The sequence below is a fragment of the Triticum dicoccoides genome, chromosome 1A, assembly GCF_002162155.2.
Source record: "Triticum dicoccoides isolate Atlit2015 ecotype Zavitan chromosome 1A, WEW_v2.0, whole genome shotgun sequence".
In the NCBI taxonomy this organism is placed as follows: Eukaryota; Viridiplantae; Streptophyta; class Magnoliopsida; order Poales; family Poaceae; genus Triticum; species Triticum dicoccoides.
The window spans coordinates 21,919,479-21,937,922 of record NC_041380.1 but is presented as its reverse complement, the minus strand read 5'-3'; the positions used below and the strand labels follow the sequence as shown (position 1 = coordinate 21,937,922).

Genomic DNA, 18,444 nt, shown 5'->3' with positions numbered 1-18,444 from the left:
TGTGATATGCGTCACCTTTCGTGTATGAAAGAAACAAGCTGATCCGGTTCCTTTGGTTGAACAGGATGTTCTTGGGTAGTGTGAGCAAGTACTGCATCAACAGCCTGGGCTGCCCCATCTCGTGATCAATGGCGCCTGACCCATCCTCGACCAAACAAACATTCCTCATTGTATTCCACACCATGATTCTTGAGGTTTCTATTGTGTTGTACGTACGTACTCCTGTGCAAATTCACTACACACTTCCAAGAGTACTATATGGCTTATGTTAGTATCATTCATGTGTTTGTTAGTGCTTGGTTGGATGAGGCTGGATTTGTGCGCCTCCGATCTGATGCGTTTGTGCGTGCGTGTGTTGAACAGTGACTTCAGATCTGGTGAAGGGCGCCAAGGAGAAGCAGCTGAAGGTTAAGGGCCCGGTCAGGATGCTACTCAACATCACCACCAGGAAGTTCCCCTGTGGATAAGGTAGCCACCTCCCTCTCTTTGCCCTTCTGCCCGATCCCATTTGCTTAGTAGCTCTGCATTGTATCTGGTCCTTACATGCTCACAGTAGCTCATTGGTGATGTGGGTCACTATGTTTTTGTGGATAGCTGACTGTTTAGACCGCTGCGGCCTTTCCGTGACGATGATGATGTTGTGCTGGGCAGAGGATGTGAAACATTTAGACCGCTGCGGTCTTTCCGGTCTTTGATGATCTAAAATTAAGCTTTTTAAAACTAATGCTTAGCATGCCGTCAACGTTTTTTCGTTCCTCATCTAGAGATGCAGCTCCGTGTGTTGGTGTGATATAATGTAGAGGAGTTGCATGTGAATCGTTTGTCAGCTGAGCATATGATGTTACAAGGAGATGCTACTGAGATTTTACGTCATTGAAGTATCTTAAACCGAGCTTTTTAAAACTGATGCTTGGTTGATCTAGTTCTAGTATATTAGTTGGGTGAGAGTCCATTGTTGATGGTGCTGTGTTGGCATTTCTTTTTACGTCATTGAAGAATAAAAAGGATAAGCATTTCTCCAGCCAATTCTGAAGTAGTTGATGCTGTGTAGTCATCGGCTGGACCTATGCATTTCATCATAAGTCAGATATTGCTTGGACTATACTTCTGAATAGAATTGAAACATTTCTCTTTCGTTTATTTGTCTTCAATTCTTTGGATCAAACAACTCTCTTGAACACATGTTCGTTAGTGTGGTGATGGTTAAACAACTACAGTTGATCGGTGTTTTTTGCATTTTTGGATTTCTCAACCTTGGATATTTTGCCAAAAATAAACCCTTAGATTCGTTGCCATTCCTTTGATCATAGTTTGTTGTGGTTGCTAAGTATTTTTTAGCAGTAATAAAAACCTGGCTCTTTCATGTTGCAACCCAACAGGAGCACCCCTGTTTGTCTGCGTAATACACATATTTGCTCTGCTGCTCTTAGTTTTAACTAGCCAACGCAAGGATGACGACAACCATTGTTGTTAGATTTGTTATCCATGTTGAAGTGTAGAACAACAGCAGGTTAAAATGTTTTATTTTCCCTATGCAATTCTGTTGTTTTATTTGCCCTTTATAGTATTGTACAAACTGATGCATTCCTAGCATAAACAAATTATTCTATAAGATTTGTAAACTAATGCAAACTCAGCAGCAGCAACTGTATACTTCAGCAGGAGTAGTATACTTCAGGAAGTTTTGTTCATTATACTAATGCCTTAGCAGTAGTATACTATATTAGCTATTGTTCCTGTTATCCATACTTCATTATTCTGTTATCCATACTAATGCCTCAGCAATAGTATACTATTGTTAACCATGCTCCTAGCTGCTTGTGTATCTGTTTATTATTCTGTTCATTATTCTTTTCCTAGTTGTTCTTTGTTGGAAGATATTGCTTTCATTGGCAGCCATGATAACATAATTTCCTCTCTTCTACAGGAGCTCTAGGCTAAAGAAGTTCGAAGAAGGGAACACTTCATCTTTGTAGCTAGTTTTATCTTCCTAGGTGTTTTATGTTCCTGGGTGTTTATTCCTGGGTGTTCCTGGGTGTTTACTTCAGAGATGTTCCTTGATGTTCCTGGGTGTTTGCACTTCCTGGGTGTTGTAAATTACTAGATGATGTGAACTATGCAGGATTGTAATATATATAATATACTCATTTTGGTCGCCATTTGTGAAAATTTGGGTGATTGAAATATTGCAAATGTTGATTATTTATTGTTTTTTTGAGGATCAGTTCATTAATTGCTGATACATCAGAAATGAAACAAATACTACTTGGGCCCTAAAAAGGCCCCAAATCAAACAATTCAGGAAAGTGGATAAAATCGCTTAAAAATCAATTGTGAAAAGGTGAAGGCCAAGAAAACAAAAAGGCCTAGGCCCAAAAATAACAAGGCTGAAATGTTGGGCTTGGCCCATCTACCCGACCAAAATTAATATGAGAAAAAACACAAATAGGCTGAATTGTTGGGCTCGGCCCATGTAAAGTGTCGAATTGGACCGGGCTGAATCTTATCAACGACCTTTTCAATTGGTCGCAATTTTGCCACGTCGGATCCGACGTGGCCTGGGCACAGAGCTAGCGACCAAAACAGAAGGTCATAGAATCAACGACCTTTGGTTTTGGTCGTGGAATTCCACGACCTTCTCACAGAGAAGGTCGTTAATTTCAGTTTACGACCGCCAGCTTTTGACCTTCTGTTTTTGGTCAAAAAAGGTTGCAAATGAAAATCAATGACCTTTTAGAGACCAATAGTGAGGGTCACAAGTTGACATATTTCTTGTAGTGTGACAAAGGAACAACGTATGTTGTTATGTGGTTTGACCGATAAAGATCTTCGTAGAATATGTAGGAACCAATATGAGCATCCAGGTTCCTCTATTGGTTGTTGATCGGAGACGTGTCTTGGTCATGTCTACATAGTTCTCGAACCCGTAGGGTCCGCATGCTTAAAGTTCTGTGATGATCGGTATTATGAGTTTTTGTGTTTTGATGTACCGAAGGTAGTTCGGAGTCCCGGGTATGATCACGGACATGACGAGGAGTCTCGAAATGGTCGAGACATAAATATCGATATATTGGACGACTATGTTCGGACATCGGAAGTGTTTCGGAAGGTTTTGGACATATACCGGAGTACCGGGGGGTTACCGGAACCCCCCGGGGAATATATTGGGCCTAATGGGCCTTAGCGGGAGAAGAGGAGGGGCGGCCAGGGCAGCCGCGCGTCCCCTCCCCCTCTAGTATGAATTGGACAAGGAGGGGGGCGGTGCCCCCTGTCGGTGTCAAAACCGGCGGATCTCGGGTAGGGGGTCCCGAACTGTGCGTCAAGGCCGGATGGTAACAGGAGACAAGGGACACGATGTTTTTACCCAGGTTCGGGCCCTCTCGATGGAGGTAATACCCTACTCCTACTTGATTAATATTGATGATATGGGTAGTATAAGAGTAGATCTACCACGAGATCAAGGAGGCTAAACCCTAGAAGCTAGCCTATGGTATGATTGTTGTATATGGAGTTTATGTCCTACGGACTACAACCCTCCGGTTTATATAGACACCGGATAGGGTTAGGGTTACACAGAGTCGGTTACAATGGTAGGAGATCTTGAATATCCGCATCGCCAAGCTTGCCTTCCACGCCAAGGAAAGTCCCATCCGGACACGGGACGAAGTCTTCAATCTTGTATCTTCATAGTCCAGGAGTCTGGCTGAAGGTATAGTCCGGCTACCCGAACACCCCCTAATCCAGGAATCCCTCAGTAGCCCCCGAACCAGGCTTCAATGACGACAAGTCTGGCGTGCAGATTGTTCGGCATTGCAAGGCGGGTTCTTCTCCAAATCCTGTGTACCTGTAGGAATAATGTCCGATATTTGTAATGTAGTGCTCCTCGGCTTCCACGCCCAATAATGGCCGTCTTCCACGTGTCAAACGAATGCGAAAAGCCAGGGCGTTTTTACATCCACACCCATAGCCGTATAAACGAGCCGCCTATTTAACGGGATGGGGATTTAGGTCCAAACCACATCTTCTCCTCTCCGCGAGTTATCATCAGAGCGCTTCCAGCAAAGGTCTATTCCAACATGACCAGCCGTCGCAGCTCCTCCCCTCGCCCCTCCGGTCCCAAACCCGGGGACTGGGAGAGTTGCACCATCCCGCATAGCGAGTTAGTGTCGCTTCAGGCCAAGGGATTTCTCCCTCAGGCATACAAGGTCCCGGTCCGAGCCAGTCTCGCCACCTACAATGGCGCAAAACAAGCGGAGAGCACCCCTGTCGGGTGGTAGGTGCGACATATACCAACGGGTGGCTTATCATTGTGGGAGCTAGTAAAACATTGCCGGTGCCTGGAAACGGGATGAGGCAAAAACATGCATGCCGGTGAATCTTACCCAGCTTCGGGGCTCTCCGCGGAGATAACACCCCTACTGCTGCTCTGCGGGGTCTCCGCATGATCACTAGATTAACAAGTAGCTACACGATGCTCCTAGAGCTGTTTTGCGAGAGGAGGAAGAAGGGCACGGCTTGCTTGCTTCTTCTCCTTGTGTGGTGTCTAGAACTAGCTGGGATCAACCCTTTGCATGGGTGCCCCGGGGGGTTTATATAGGCCTACCCCCGGGGGTACAATGGTAATCCGGCTGGGTGCGGGGCCCAACCGTCTGTGACTACGCTCGCCGGCTTCTGCGCCGGCTGCTGGGGCCCACCGACTGGTGGGTCCCGCCGGCTGCCGGCCCCTCGGTTGACAGGCAGGCCCCACTGTCCAGGACCTTGTCGGCGGCTGGTTACTGTTGCTCAATCTTGGTGACGTGGGCTTCGTCGAGGTAGGCGTGGCTACAGTGCGGCCGTCCGGCGGGCGATTGCTGTAGCCTCACCGCATCTTGTCTCCCTAATGGGGCGTCTCCTTCGAGGGAGACGGCAAGCCGGCTGCGGGGAGCAGGCTCTGTCTTGGGCCGACTGGGGGAGGCGTGGCCGCCTTTGGGTGTCTCTTTGCCCGAAGGGGCCCACCGCCCATGGGCCATATTGGTAGTCCATCGTGGATGACATCAGGGTCATCATGGCAACAGTGCTACGCCGGACGGGTCATGACCACCCGTACGGCGCGCTGTGCCGGTCGTGCTCCGGGATTCGGGGGTGGCAGGCTTCACTGTAGCCACGCCCCGTCACATCGCCATTAGGTGGATGCAAACTTTGAGGGTACGGTCTCGACCACTTAGTGGGAGCCAGCTTCTTGGAGTCGGCCTTCTCGCGGCCGGCTTCTCGAAGCCGGCCCTCCCGTGGCTTTCTTCGCGAGGGCTAAAGTCGGGTCGCCTTCCGGTAGCTGGCCTGGGTGACAGCCAGCAAGGGGAAGGCGGCCCCACGTCTTGGATCCTTGAGAGCCGGACGGGCTCGTAATTTTTTCAGAAGGGCCAGGGGAAGCCGGCTAGGCTACCCATGGCTATTTACTCCGTCAGTAGTCCCCGAAGCTGATCGAGCTTCGAGGTGGACAGAGGGACGAGAAGCTTGGTCAGCTTCCTACCCTGAGGAGCTAGCTTTGCTAGTTTATGCCGGCTTCGGAGAGCTCCGTGTCTTGCAGGTGGGAACGCGGTCGACCCACGAGCTGACCGCGGGCCTTCGCGCGGGCCACGTGGCAGTGAAACCCTGCCAGTGCACGCACGCGACGAGACACCACCGCAGGCCCGGGCCCGCCACTCCTAGGCCTCGGCCCGAGCGCTGATCTTTTGTGGCCCATGCGGACCGCTCGCCTTCCCGTGGCGATTTTATTACGCCATTAGGGCGCAATAATCATGGGATGTGGGGGAGTGGGCACAGTCGATCCCCACGTTCCCCCACGCCACGCCTCCTCGGCTCCGCCACGCGAGCCTATAAGTAGGGGGAGGAGGGGGAGAGACAGAGGTTCGCACGCTCTCCCTCACTCCGCCCCTCCTCTTCTTCCTTCTTATTCTTGCTGCCGCCGCAGCTTCCCATCGCAGCGCCGCTGCGCCGCCACATCGTCTTGCTCCCATGGCGCTGTCAAGTTCGTGGGACGGCTCCAACGTCCATGAGGACCACGTTGAGTTCCTCCGCCGGACGCGGCGCCTGCCCGACGCCAACTTCGTGCGGGTCCGCCTGGCGCCGGAGAGGGAGATTTCGCCGGCACCGGAGGAGGGCGAGCGGGTTATCTTCCGCTCGCACCGCCTGCACGGCTTCGGCCTTCTGGCGAGCGGGTTCCTCCGTTCCTTCCTCGAATTCTACAACCTTCAGCCGCATCACCTCACGCCCAATGCGGTGATGCTGCTGTCGGCCTTCGTCTCTCTCTGCGAAGGTTTCTTGGGGGTGCTCCCCACGCTTGAGCTCTGGGGGGAATTCTTCCAGAGCAAACTCGGCACCATCATCGCGGGCATGCCCGCCCCCTGCGGGGCCTACATCGCCATGAGGCGGTCGGGCGAGAACAACCCGTTCCCGCCCATCCCGCTGATCCAGTCGGTGAAGATCTGGCAGAAGTCGTACTTCTATGTGAAGAACGTCGCCCAGCAAGGCGACCACGTCAACCTGCCGGCTTACGTAATCGGCCTGCCGGCTGGGAGGCAACCCTCATGGAGCTTCCAGTCCAGGTCATTGTCTCAGGCCGGGAACGCAGCCGTCTCCCGGCTTCGGGTGATGATCTAGTCGGAAGGCCTGACCGGAGCCGACTTGGTGGCCGCCTTTGTGGAGCGCCGGGTACTTCCTCTCCAAAGCCGGCCCCACATGATGTGTTAGATGAGCGGCCGCTTCGACCCAAGCCGGCTAAGCACCAGGGAGATGCCTCATTCGGAGGTGTCGTACATGGTGAATTACATCTCCAACTGCAAGCTCGCCGAGGACTGGCGATACGGCAAGGCGCCGTATTCTCGCGCCAACCCTCCACCCGTGGTAAGTTTTTCCTCTTTTTTTGTTGGTAGCCGGCCTCATGATAGCCGGCTTCTGATTAGTCGGTTCTCCCTTAGTAGAACCCTCTTCTTCCGCCGACGACCGGGGCCGCAGGGATAGAGCGCCAATACATCCCCGACCGCACGGCGGACGACGCCGACGACCCGGACCTGGGAGCGACTGCCATGGAAGACGCCATCATGGGGGACAACGACGAGCCCGGAGGCACGGAGCTCACTGCCGGCTTCGAGGACTGGCCGGATGATGCCGAGGTCGAAGTCGCCCCGCGCCGCCAGCCGGCGCCTGATCATCAAGGCGCGGGCTCATCCATCGTGCCGACTGTTAGCGGCGGCGCCCAGAAGCGTCGGGCCGCGTCGATCCTCTTCGGCAGCCGGCCGAAGAAGTCCAAGGCTTCCACCGCGGCGACCAAGCGAGATGAGGCGGCCGCGAAGGCGGCCCGCTTCCACAAGGTGGTGAAGCAGCCGCAGGCGATCTCAGCGTAAGTCATCGAATGCTTGGACGCATACTCTTCCTAACCTTTCCTTGCTCGCCGGACTGGGCGCCGCTTTCCCTTGAGCGGGGTCCGGGCGGCTCCGTAGTCGGGCCGACTGGAGGGTCTTCAGGCTCCCGCCGCGTGGACCCCCGCGCCGACCTCAGGGAGGCCACGGAGCGGAACGCCCGTGAGGCGCGGGAGGAGCGGGAGGCGGCGGAGCAAGCGGCCACCCAGGCGGCGAAGGAGCAGGCCGACGCGACAGCCAAGGCCCAGGCAGAGGCGACGACCGCGGAGACGGAGGCGGAGGTTTCGCATAACCAGCCTCCGTTGCTCGCCATTCCCCTTTGTGCCGTGGCCCCCAACATCCCATTGCCCCTGGCGGAGGAAGTCGGCCAAGACCCACCGCTGATGGAGAGGAGGGAGGACTCCGTGGTCTTCGTGGAGAGGGCGCCGCCGGCAGCGCCAACCAGAGCGGGCCAAGGTGGCCAATCGGCAGCGGCGCCAGAGGAGCCGGCCGGGGGCGAGCCGAAGGTCGGAGCCGGCCTCGAGGTGCAGCCGGTAACGCGCCGGCACGCAGGGCGAGGCACCGCTGCGCCGGAGCCGCGCCGAGTTGCGGGCGCCGGCCGGACGGCGGAGGCCCTGGAGGCGGCCAGCACTGCCACGTCCGAGTGGACTCCTAGCGGGGGGACGGGCGAGCTGAACGTGGCGGCCCAAGAGGTCCGGAGCTGGCTTCAAGCTCAGGCCTCCTTGCTACAGCAGTACACCCAGGAGTTCCTTTCGACGCGGGCCGCCATGCGGGTGAGTCTTCTATCCTTAGTTGCTTTGTTCTCTTGATTTCTTCCGTGGGGGCGCGTCAGCGCACCCACTGGGTGTAGTCCCCGAGATTCGGGCCGACTGCTGAGCAGTCGGGTCGGATCTTCCTTGACGATTATCTTATTCTCGCCTCCTGTCTGATCTTCCAGGAGTATCATAACTCCCGTGCTGCCGCCTTCAACTCCCAGGCTCAGGAGTTGGATCGGAAAACCGAAGACCTGGTCAACAGCTGAAGTGAGTACTTGATCTTGTTTATCTCCTGTGGGGGCGCGTCAGCGCACCCACTGGGTGTAGTCCCTGAGATTCGGGACGACTGCTGAGCAGTCGGGTCGGATCTTCCGTGACGACTTTTCCTCATTGGTTTTTTTCTTTTGTCTTGCGTGCTTGCAGGGGCCAATGCCGACTTGAGGGGGCAGCTCAGCGAGGCGGAGGCCGCCCTTCGCACCAAGGAAACCGAGCACGCCGCCTTGGTCCTGGAGCGTGACCGCCTGGCCAAGAAGCTGGTTGACCAGGAGGAGAGCCACAAGGCGGCCCTGAAGAAAGCGCAGGATAGCGAAGCCGCCCTGAAGGCCGAGCTCGAGACTGAGGCGGCGGGCTTGGCTGAGACCCGACAAGTGCTGGATGAAGGCTTCGGCCGTATCGAGGACTTGATTGACGGTAAGCCGCCTTCCTCGCTCCTTGCCTGCCCTTGGCCGCCTGATTTTTGTTCTGACTTGTGCTGCTTTTTGTTCTCTGTGCAGACTACTTTCCCGGCTACTCCGTCTTCGCCGCCTAAACCATCGAGGCCCATCGTGAAGCGCGCCGTCAGGCGGGGGCCGACATTGCGCCGGACGCGAATCGGACGCTTGAGGAGCAGCTCTTAGCGGCCCAAGCGCGGCTGCAGCCGGCTCATCGTATGCTCCGCCGCCTTCAACGTGCCGGAGCACAGGTGTTGGCCGCCCTTTGGCCCAGCGAGACGATTCCCCACACCCCCGAGCCGGACTGCCGACTGGCTGGAGGTTGCGGTCGGCCGCTTTGAAGCTTGGAAGGCGTCGGCGGCCCGGCTTGGAGCTTGGCGGGTGTTGGAGTTTGTCCGAGCTTGGTACCCAGGGCTGAACCTAGACCAGCTGCGCACCTGGCGGTTGGAGGCCGATGCAAAGCTGGAGGAGGTGCGGCGGGCTATCGCTCAGCGTGCTTCGACGATCGCCGAGTGCACCGACATCAGCGTTTTTGTACCTGAAATCAATGATGACTGCGTTGCCCAGCCGGAGGAGTGTTTCAGGCTGCACCCGGCGGTGGGCGAGGACTCGGGAGAGGAGATCGCCTCCAGTGACGAAGGCGAAGACGATGAAGAAGAGGAAGGTGAAGACATCGAGCTGGCCGGTGGAACAACCGGCCGGCCTCAGGCTGACCGTGCCTCCAGCAACGAGGCGCGCGCAAGCGCTCCTTCTGCGGGAGGCGGTGATCATGCCGAGGTTCGCCAGCCGGCGACTCCTCCAGCCGGCACTGGCGTCTCCACCGACCTGCCCAGCTCGTCAGTCGCTCCGCCGGCTTAATCTGTCGTCCTTGTTTTTTCCTGTTTGTTGCCTTCTGAACAACTTTATTAGGCTTTCGCAGTTCCACCGACTGGGGGTGTATCCAAACTATGTTGAATGCTGGCCTCTTGGAGGTCTTTTATGTAAATATTATTGTGTGCATGTTTGGTTTCCATTCACGTATGCTTTTTATCCTTAGCCTTTTTTCCTTTGCTGCCTTCCCTCTTTGGGGAGGCAAGTACTCGAGCTTTCTTGGATTGAAGTGAAGTGAATGGAAGCCGGCCGGCCGGCTACTCTGGTAGTCGGTCGGTGGTAGGAGGCAAACCGGCTTTCGTTATATTAGTCTGTTAGTCCCTAGCCATTTTTCGTGTGGGCATCCTTTCCTGCTTTTAACTCTTGCCAGCCGGACAGCCGGTTCTTCGAACTGCGACTTTTGGCAAGAGTTAAGCTTGGATGTCAGCACACTACTTGTCTGACCGCGGGTAGGACTTCTAATATAACTCCAGTCGGCCAGTCCCCGGGCCGACTAGTCGAACCCGGTGCCAGATGGAACAAGTAAATGAAATGACAAGGTCATAAGCATGATACTCTTCATTCATAGATAAAAGATGGCAGTCCCCGAGCTCTCCTCGGGGGGCCTATTGTCCCGTACTTAGTACAAAAGTTAGCGTGATACATACTGTATTTCAACTGTAAAATCTTCAGAGGAGGTTGGCGTTCCATGGTCGTTCCGACTCCTTGCCGGAGTCGTCTCTCTTGCGTGCCTTGGGCTTTTGTGCGTCGATTAGGTAGTAGGAGTCGTTGCCTAAAGCTCTGCTGATGACGAAGGGGCCCTCCCAAGCGGCCGAGAGCTTGTGATGGCCGGCTGTTCGCTGGATCAGCCGGAGCACAAGGTCGCCCTCTTGGAAGGATCTTGGCCTCACCTTTCGACTGTGGTAGCGGCGCAAACCCTGCTGGTAGATGGCAGACCGGCCGAGGGCTAACAACCGGCCTTCTTCCAGCAGGTCGACGCCGTCTTCTCGTGCTTCCTTGGCCTCCGCCTCCGTGTACATGGTTACCCGGGGCGAGTCGAACTCGATGTCGGTTGGGATGATCGCCTCGGCACCGTACACGAGGAAGAAAGGAGTGAAGCCGGTTGACTTGTTTGGAGTAGTGCGTAGGCTCCAGAGGACAGCCGACAGCTCATCGAGCCAACAGCCGGCTGAACGCTCCAGTGGTACGACCAGTCGGGGCTTGATGCCGGAAAGGATGAGGCCGTTGGCTCGCTCGACCTGGCCGTTTGACTGCGGGTGGGCAACGGACGCTAAGTCCAGCCGGATACCTTGCGTTGCGTAGAAACGTGCCAAGGCTCCCTTGGCAAAATTCGTGCCATTGTCGGTGATGATGCTGTGTGGCACGCCGTACCGAGTTGTTATATCTGCGATGAATGTCACGGCAGTCGGCCCATTCAGCTTCTTGATCGGCTTTGCCTCAATCCACTTGGTGAATTTGTCCACGGCGACGAGCAAATGTGTCATGCCGCCGCGCGCCGTCTTGAATGGGCCCACCATGTCCAATCCCCAAACGGCGAAGGGCCAGGTGAGGGGATTGGTCTTGAGTGCCGAAGCCGGCATGTGTTGCTTGGAGCTGAAGAGTTGGCACCCTTTGCAATGTTTAACCAATTCTTTGGCGTCATCCAAAGCAGTCGGCCAAAAGAAACCATGGCGGAAAGCTTTGGCGACGAGTGATCTTGAGGCCGCATGGTGGCCGCATTCTCCTTGGTGGATGTCTCTGAGGCCGCATGGTGGACGCATCATTGGAGGACTCCAGTGACACTGCGCTTGACGAGATCTCTGTTGACGATTGTGTATGCTCCGGCTCGGTGTTGGACTTGTCTTGCCTCTGTTTCGTCAGCCGGCAGATCTTGGTTTATTAGGAAGTTGAGGATGGACTGAGCCCATGATGGAGCCGCGACTTCTCCTATTGCCAATGTGGCTACTACCACCAGGGTGGGCGGGCTGGGTGGTGAAATGCTGGAGTCGGCCGCTGGCTGTTGTGTTGGTGCAGTCCCCGGGCCGACTACTGCAGTCCCTGAGCCGGGTGTGGCAGTCCCCGGATCGGGCGTAACTGCGGAAGTCCCCGAGCCGGCTACCGAAGTCCCCGGACCGACTGTTGAAGTCCCCGGGTCGCCTGCTTGGTTCTTCGAGCCGGACCCGGCCGCGTCGGGGTCAGGCAGCATGAAGATAGAATCGGACTCTGGAGACGGCTTGATGGACGGCTTGAGGAGGCGTTGTAGAGCGACACCGGTTGGTATTGCTTGCCGAGTGGAGCCTATTCGAGCCAGGGCATCGGCCGGCTCGTTGTCGGCTCGCGGTACGTGGAGGAACTCGCATCCTTCAAAGTATCCACTGATTTGCTGAACAAGGAAGCAGTAGCTTGCCATATTTGCGTCCTTGGCATCCCAGTCGCTGGATGATTGCTGAACCACCAAGTCCGAGTCGCCATAACATAGGATCCGGCGAATGCCGAGTTCTTTGGCAAGCCAGAGCCCGTGTATGAGCGCCTCGTACTCGGCTACATTGTTTGAAGCGGCTAAGTGAATCTGCAGCGTGTATCTGAGCTTGTCGCCTTTGGGAGAGGTAAGGATGACGCCGGCTCCCAAGCCGGTGCGCATCTTGGACCCGTCGAAGTGCATGCGCCAATGGGTGGAGTCGGGAGCTGGTGGCAGGTACTGGGTCTCGGCCCAGTCGACGAGGAAGTCGGCCAGTGCTTGGGACTTGAGGAGGGAGCCTTCTCGGCACCCGGCAGTGAAGTATTCTATGGCTTGCACCTCGTGCACCTCCTCGCAAGAGTTGCGGAGCTCGGCCCAACGCGTGAGGTAGTCGCGAGTGGACTCGGCTGGGCCTTGCACGCACAAGGAGAGCTGCCTGGGCTTGGGAGCCCGCTTGTAGGTGCTGGTGAAGTTGCAGATGAAAGCTTCAATGAAATCTAGCCAGCTGTTGATGCTGAAGGGCTTGAGGCTGTTGAGCCAGGTTCGCGCCATGCCTTGCAGCATGAGGGGCACGTACTTCACGGCAACGCGCCTGTTGCCATTGGCTATGCTAACCGCCGTGGAGTAGTCGATGAACCAATCTTCCGGCTTCACGGAGCCGTTGTACTTGGGCGTGTCTCTTGGGAGCGAGAACCCTTTGGGGAAGGGCTCGTCGCGGATGCGGGGGCCGAAACAAGGCGGGCCGACATCGTCTTCTTCTTCCAGCGCCAGGGATCGCGCCAGGCGGTCGATCCGATGGTGGGCGTCATTCTCGCCGACTCCTTCGCGGCGACCTAGTCGGCCGCTGAGAGTCGGATGCGCCACAGGCGGCGGGGTGGGATATCTCTCTCCACGGGGCCGAGGCAGAGGCGGGTTGCCCCGCCATTCCACGGCTCGGGGATGGCCTTCTGCGTCTCGCTCGATGGAGATTCGGGTCCGGCTTCGGCTCGCAGCCGGCTCTTTCTCGCGCCGCGCGCGGGTGTTGCTCGAAGTCGGTGTCCGGGACGTCGCGCCGTGATCTCGGCGCGGGGGAGGGCTTCCCGCGCAGGCGTCGGCTTCGTGCCGCCGTGCGGCCACATCAATCAGCTGCTGGATGCGCCTGGTCATGTGGGGGAGTTCTTCGGCCTCCAATCCGTCCAACTCGTCTACGGCCGCCTGGGCGGCACGCAAGTTCTCGAGTGGAGTGGCATAGACCGGGCGGTCGACTCCCAGCGTGTCGGCGATGACAGCGCCGCGTTGCTTGACAACGCCGGCCTGGCTTGGCCCGCCCGGGGCCGGCGTGCCGAAGGCGGCGCGGTCAGCTTCGCGCTGGTAGGCCTCAGTGAGGCGTCTCATGGAAGCCAGCCTCCGGCCCTCCGCGAGGAAACCTAGGCGGCGTGCCTCCAGTGCTTCGTCGTCAGCATCAGCCTGGAGCAGGATGGACAAGTCGTGGACCACCGCGTGCGGGGCGCCGTGGGCGCTCTCGTCGGCCGTGCCGCCATGGCCGATGACCATCACCTCAGTGGTGACAGTGTTGCAGCCATTGGTCCGGGGAAGCGGGTCGTTGTAGATCGCGATGTTGGTGGGGAAGGTGTCGAGTGAGGCCGTGTCGGAGTCGACAGGCATCGGGTCGGTGGAGGCAACCGACTCCAAATCCACAGCAGGCTCGCCAGAGACATGGAGCTGGCCGAGGAGGTTGGCGAGGTGGTCGGTGCCCGCATCGGAGACGAGCTCGTCGGAGATGAGGGTTTCGTCGAGGAGATCGGCGAGGCTGCTCGCCGCGCAGATTCTGGTGACGCCTTGCAGCGCGTCGTGGCAAGTGCCATCGGGCGTGCCGGGCTGGCTACGCTCGCTGGGGAGGAAGAGGGTTCCCGTCCAGAACAGGTCTCCGGACGACGGTGCACCTGGCCCCACGGTGGGCGCCAAATGTCGGGTGGTAGGTGCGACATATGCCAACGGGTGGCTTATCATTGTGGGAGCCAGTAAAACATCACCGGTGCCTGGAAACGGGATGAGGCGAAGACATGCACGCCGGCGAATCTTACCCAGCTTCAGGGCTCTCCGCGGAGATAACACCCCTACTGCTGCTCTGCAGGGTCTCCACATGATCACTAGATGAACAAGTAGCTACCCGATGCTCCTAGAGCTGTTTTGCAAGAGGAGGAAGAACGGCACGGCTTGCTTGCTTCTTCTCCTTGTGTGATGTCTAGAACTAGCTGGGATCAACCCTTTGCATGGGTGCCCCGGGGGGGTTTATATAGGCCTACTCCCCGGGGGTACAATGGTAATCTGGCTGGGCGCGGGGCCTTGCCGTCTGTGACTACGCTCGCCGGCTTCTACGCCGGCTGCTGGGGCCCGCCGACTGGTGGGTCCCGCCGGCTGTCGGCCCCTCGGTCGATAGGCAGGCCCCACTGTCCAGGACCTTGTCGGTGGCTGGTTACTGTTGCTCAATCTTGGTGACGTGGGCTTCGTCGAGGTAGGCGTGGCTATAGTGCCGCCGTCCCGCGGGCGATTGCTGTAGCCTCACCGCATCTTGTCTCCCTAATGGGGCGTCTCCTTCGAGGGAGACGGCAAGCCGGCTGCGGCGAGCCGGCTCTGTCTTGGGCCTACTGGGGGAGGCGTGGCCGCCTTCGGGTATCTCTCTGCCCGAAGGGGCCCACCGCCCGTGGGCCATATTGGTAGTCCATCGTGGATGACATCAGGGTCATCATGGCAACAGTGCTACGCCAGACGGGTCATGGCCACCCGTACAGCGCGCTGTGCCGGTCGTGCTCCGGGATTCGGGGGTGGCAGGTTTCACTGTAGCCACGCCCCGTCACATCGCCGTTAGGTGGATGCAAACTTTGAGGGTACGGTCTCGACCACTTAGTGGGAGCTGGCTTCTTGGAGTCGGCCTTCTCGCGGCCGGCTTCTCGAAGCCGGCCCTCCCATGGCTTTCTTCGCGAGGGCTAAAGTTGGGCCGCCTTCCGATAGCCGGCCTGGGTGACAGCCAGCAAGGGGAAGGCGGCCCCACGTCTTGGATCCTTGAGAGCCGGACGGGCTCGTAATTTTTTCAGAAGGGCCAGGGGAAGCCGGCTAGGCTACCCCTGGCTATTTACTCTGTCAACCCCCAATCCTTCTAAAGGAGAGCGGGTGTGCCTCGTCCCCTATCTAATAAGGGGACTGGGATTTGCAATTCATCCATTTCTCCGCGGGCTTCTGGAGTTCTACGGCCTCCAGCTGCACAATCTCACGCCCGCCTCCGTATTACATATTGCGGGTTTCGTCTCCCTTTGCAAGCTATTTTTAGGCGTTGAGGCTCATATCATGCTGTGGAAGAGGTTATTCTGCCTGGTGCCCCGTTCTCGAGAGGGGCCCATATACCAAGTGGGCGGAGCCAAAGTATGGCGCATCGCCGGGACCGGATACCTATCCGGAACACCAAAGAAGGCGTCCGAGGACTGGCCTTCGGAATGGTTTTACATAGATGATGCCCCGCTACCGGACCCTATCCGGGTCGGTCTCCCTGAGTTCAACAGTGCTCCATTGAAGAAAGCTTGAGCTGGCGTCCGCGGAGCTCTCAAAGAGAAAGCGACAGAGACGTCCTTTACCTGATGGGTCGGATAAGACTGTTGGCTCATTCCAGACTAACCATGATTGGAGTCATGGCCGCATGCATTATGCGGGGGGTGCAGCCGCTTCAATATAGAGGCCAACCCATGTGGGATTTCAACGGGGAGGATGACGCCACCCGTTACGGTCGTGAGGGGCCGGCCTCAGCCGCCGCCCTAGTAAAGATCTTATCCTCTTTGTACAAGGGAGAAAAGGAGGAATTCCTCTGCGTCGACCCGCGGGCTGGATTTACTATGTACGATCCTCCAAGTTGGGTAAGTGAACAATCGCAATTGCCCGTTTGTTTTATACTCCCGCGGTTAGATATGTAGTCTAATGACTTTAATGCAGGAACTGCGACAGGAGGTAAAGGATATAAACAGCCGCCCTCCACAGCCTGAGGACCCAGAACGGTCCCTCGATCCGGACTCCGAAGAGGATCCGGACATATCGGTGGAGCTTATCGACGGGGTGTTCCATCAGCTAAGCAAAGACAATACCTTGGTAGCCATTACGGCTGATTACCCAGGGTTAATCCCGGCCTCCTAGGCGACAGAAACCGGAGTCTCATTCCCTTGAGAGAGATTCCATTCTCACGTATTCCGGTGTTTCTGATGACAATCGTGTTTTGCAGGGGAGATTTCCGAGGCAGGAGGCCGAACCTGCGGCGGCTAGCCAACGAGGGGCCGCAGGGCCCCGTGGGGCAAAATGGAATGTAGTCCGGACTGAGATGCCGGCGCAAAGGTATGACGCACCCTCTGTTTCCCTGTCGTTATTCTGTCAGGACATATTAACATCCGTGTTATCTTCAGAACGAAGAGACCTCGCCGGACTACATCCGGAGAGGTTGCCAATCGCGCCTCCACCAGCCAGGCTCCAACGTCTGGCCAGGAAGCGGAGGCGAGCACAAGGCGTGCACCGGACGCTCCTCCGACAGAGGATGCGGACAGGCTGTCTGCCACAAATTCTAGAAGTGGAGAGTGCCATGAACCACAGGCATCGCCGGACAGTTCTACGCGACGCTTGTTTCTCCCAAGAGGCTTTAGATGCCTTTAATTCGGGAGATGTGTACCTCCATGCCGCTCAAAATGGTTTAGCCAGAGCCACGGAGCAGTATGTAAAAGACATACGGGTAAGAAAATTTTGGTCAAATATATATATACCAGTAGCCCCCGAGACTTGAAACAGTTAGAGCAACTGATTTAAGGATCATTTAATATGTAGGTTCTTACAGAGAAGAATACCGTACTGTCCCAGGAGCTGAAAAAGTGCAAGGCCCAACTAGAGGTCGCACTAGCCGCAGCAGGGGAGCCCCAAGAGACCCCCTCAGGTAGGATAGACTTCGAAAGATTAGTATTGTGCGGTGTGGGTGCAAATCTGACAAATCATATTGCAGATGGCGCCGGACTCGATCCGGAAAAGCAACAACTCTTACGCCGGCTAAATGCCAGTGAGAGTATGTTGAAAAAGGTGAGGCGAGAGAAGAATGATCTTCAGGATGCCAACACCAAGCTGGATGTCGAACTTAAAGATGTTCGTGGCCAGCTGTCGGACTCCAAGAAGGAGAATCAGCGGCTTCGACGCGGCATATTTAGTAAGTGCTTGAACGAACTTTGAAAAAAAAGTTTGGCGAGGAAGTCGACTAACATAGTAATGTTTGTAGGTATGCTCACAGGTCGTCCTGTAGAGGAGATGCCCGGTTCTACGGGTGACCTTCTTCCCGAACTCTTGCAACTGCACGAGCGAATTCGGCAGGCGATGAGAGGCATTGCCCAAGCCTTATGGCCTGCCCACTCCATGCCCGAGGGCCTTGGAGAGCTTGCAGAGAAGCTGAAGGGAGCTCGGCGGCACCTCCAGTTGTGGAAGATATCGGCCTGCCGACAAGGCGCTAGGGAGGCCTGGGCCATGGTGAAGACCCGTTTTACGAAGTCTGACCCAAACCACATGGCCGAGGTCGGACCAGTGGGGCCTGACAGGAAGGAGTTCCCTGTAAGCTTAGTATACGACCAAGTAGAGTTGGCCGCAAAGTATTCCCAGCAGGACTGTAAATTAGACAACCTGTTATATGGTATAGAAGAGGAATACAATCAGTCAGAATGACACTGTAATTTTGAATTGACATGTGTAATGCCTTCTAGCCGGATTGTAGATCGTTTGTCGTTGCCGACCTTTTCGCTTCAACCTTGGGACCTGACGGTCCGAAGTGTGTCCGAATACCATAGCAGTTATATAAGAACCGGGGTATGCGTGGAGACCAGGCGTAGGGGTCATTAGTGCTTTATCAGACAAGTGCCCAACTAGTTATGTTATATTACATGGTTAGTAAGAAACATCTTCCAGAGAGAATAGTTCCGTTAGGGGTTCCTTTCGCTGGGAGGCATGCCCTAAAGTGCATGTCCGGACTGCATGAAAAGACGCAGAAAAAAGCATCTGGTGGCGCATAAAATGAGTAAAAAGATCATCTTTTATTTCACCGACCGAATATTCCCTTAAGAACGCTAGCTTTCGGCTTCACCCAGTCTGAGGTACACATCCGGCTGACCCGGCAGTAACAATCGCAGAGGTGCTCCCTTTACTGCCTAGCCGAACAATCGGGAACGTAGGGGTAAGCACAGGAGCCAGGCAACCCAGCTTGGCCAAAACTTAAGTCATATCGATGCATATAATGG

The 18,444-nt window shown here is 56.1% G+C and overlaps 1 pseudogene; it reads left to right on the top strand.

Annotated features, from left to right (window-relative positions):
• Positions 1-829: 829 nt before the first annotated feature.
• Positions 830-913, top strand: LOC119295904 (annotated as a pseudogene).
• The last annotated feature ends 17,531 nt before the right edge of the window (positions 914-18,444 follow it).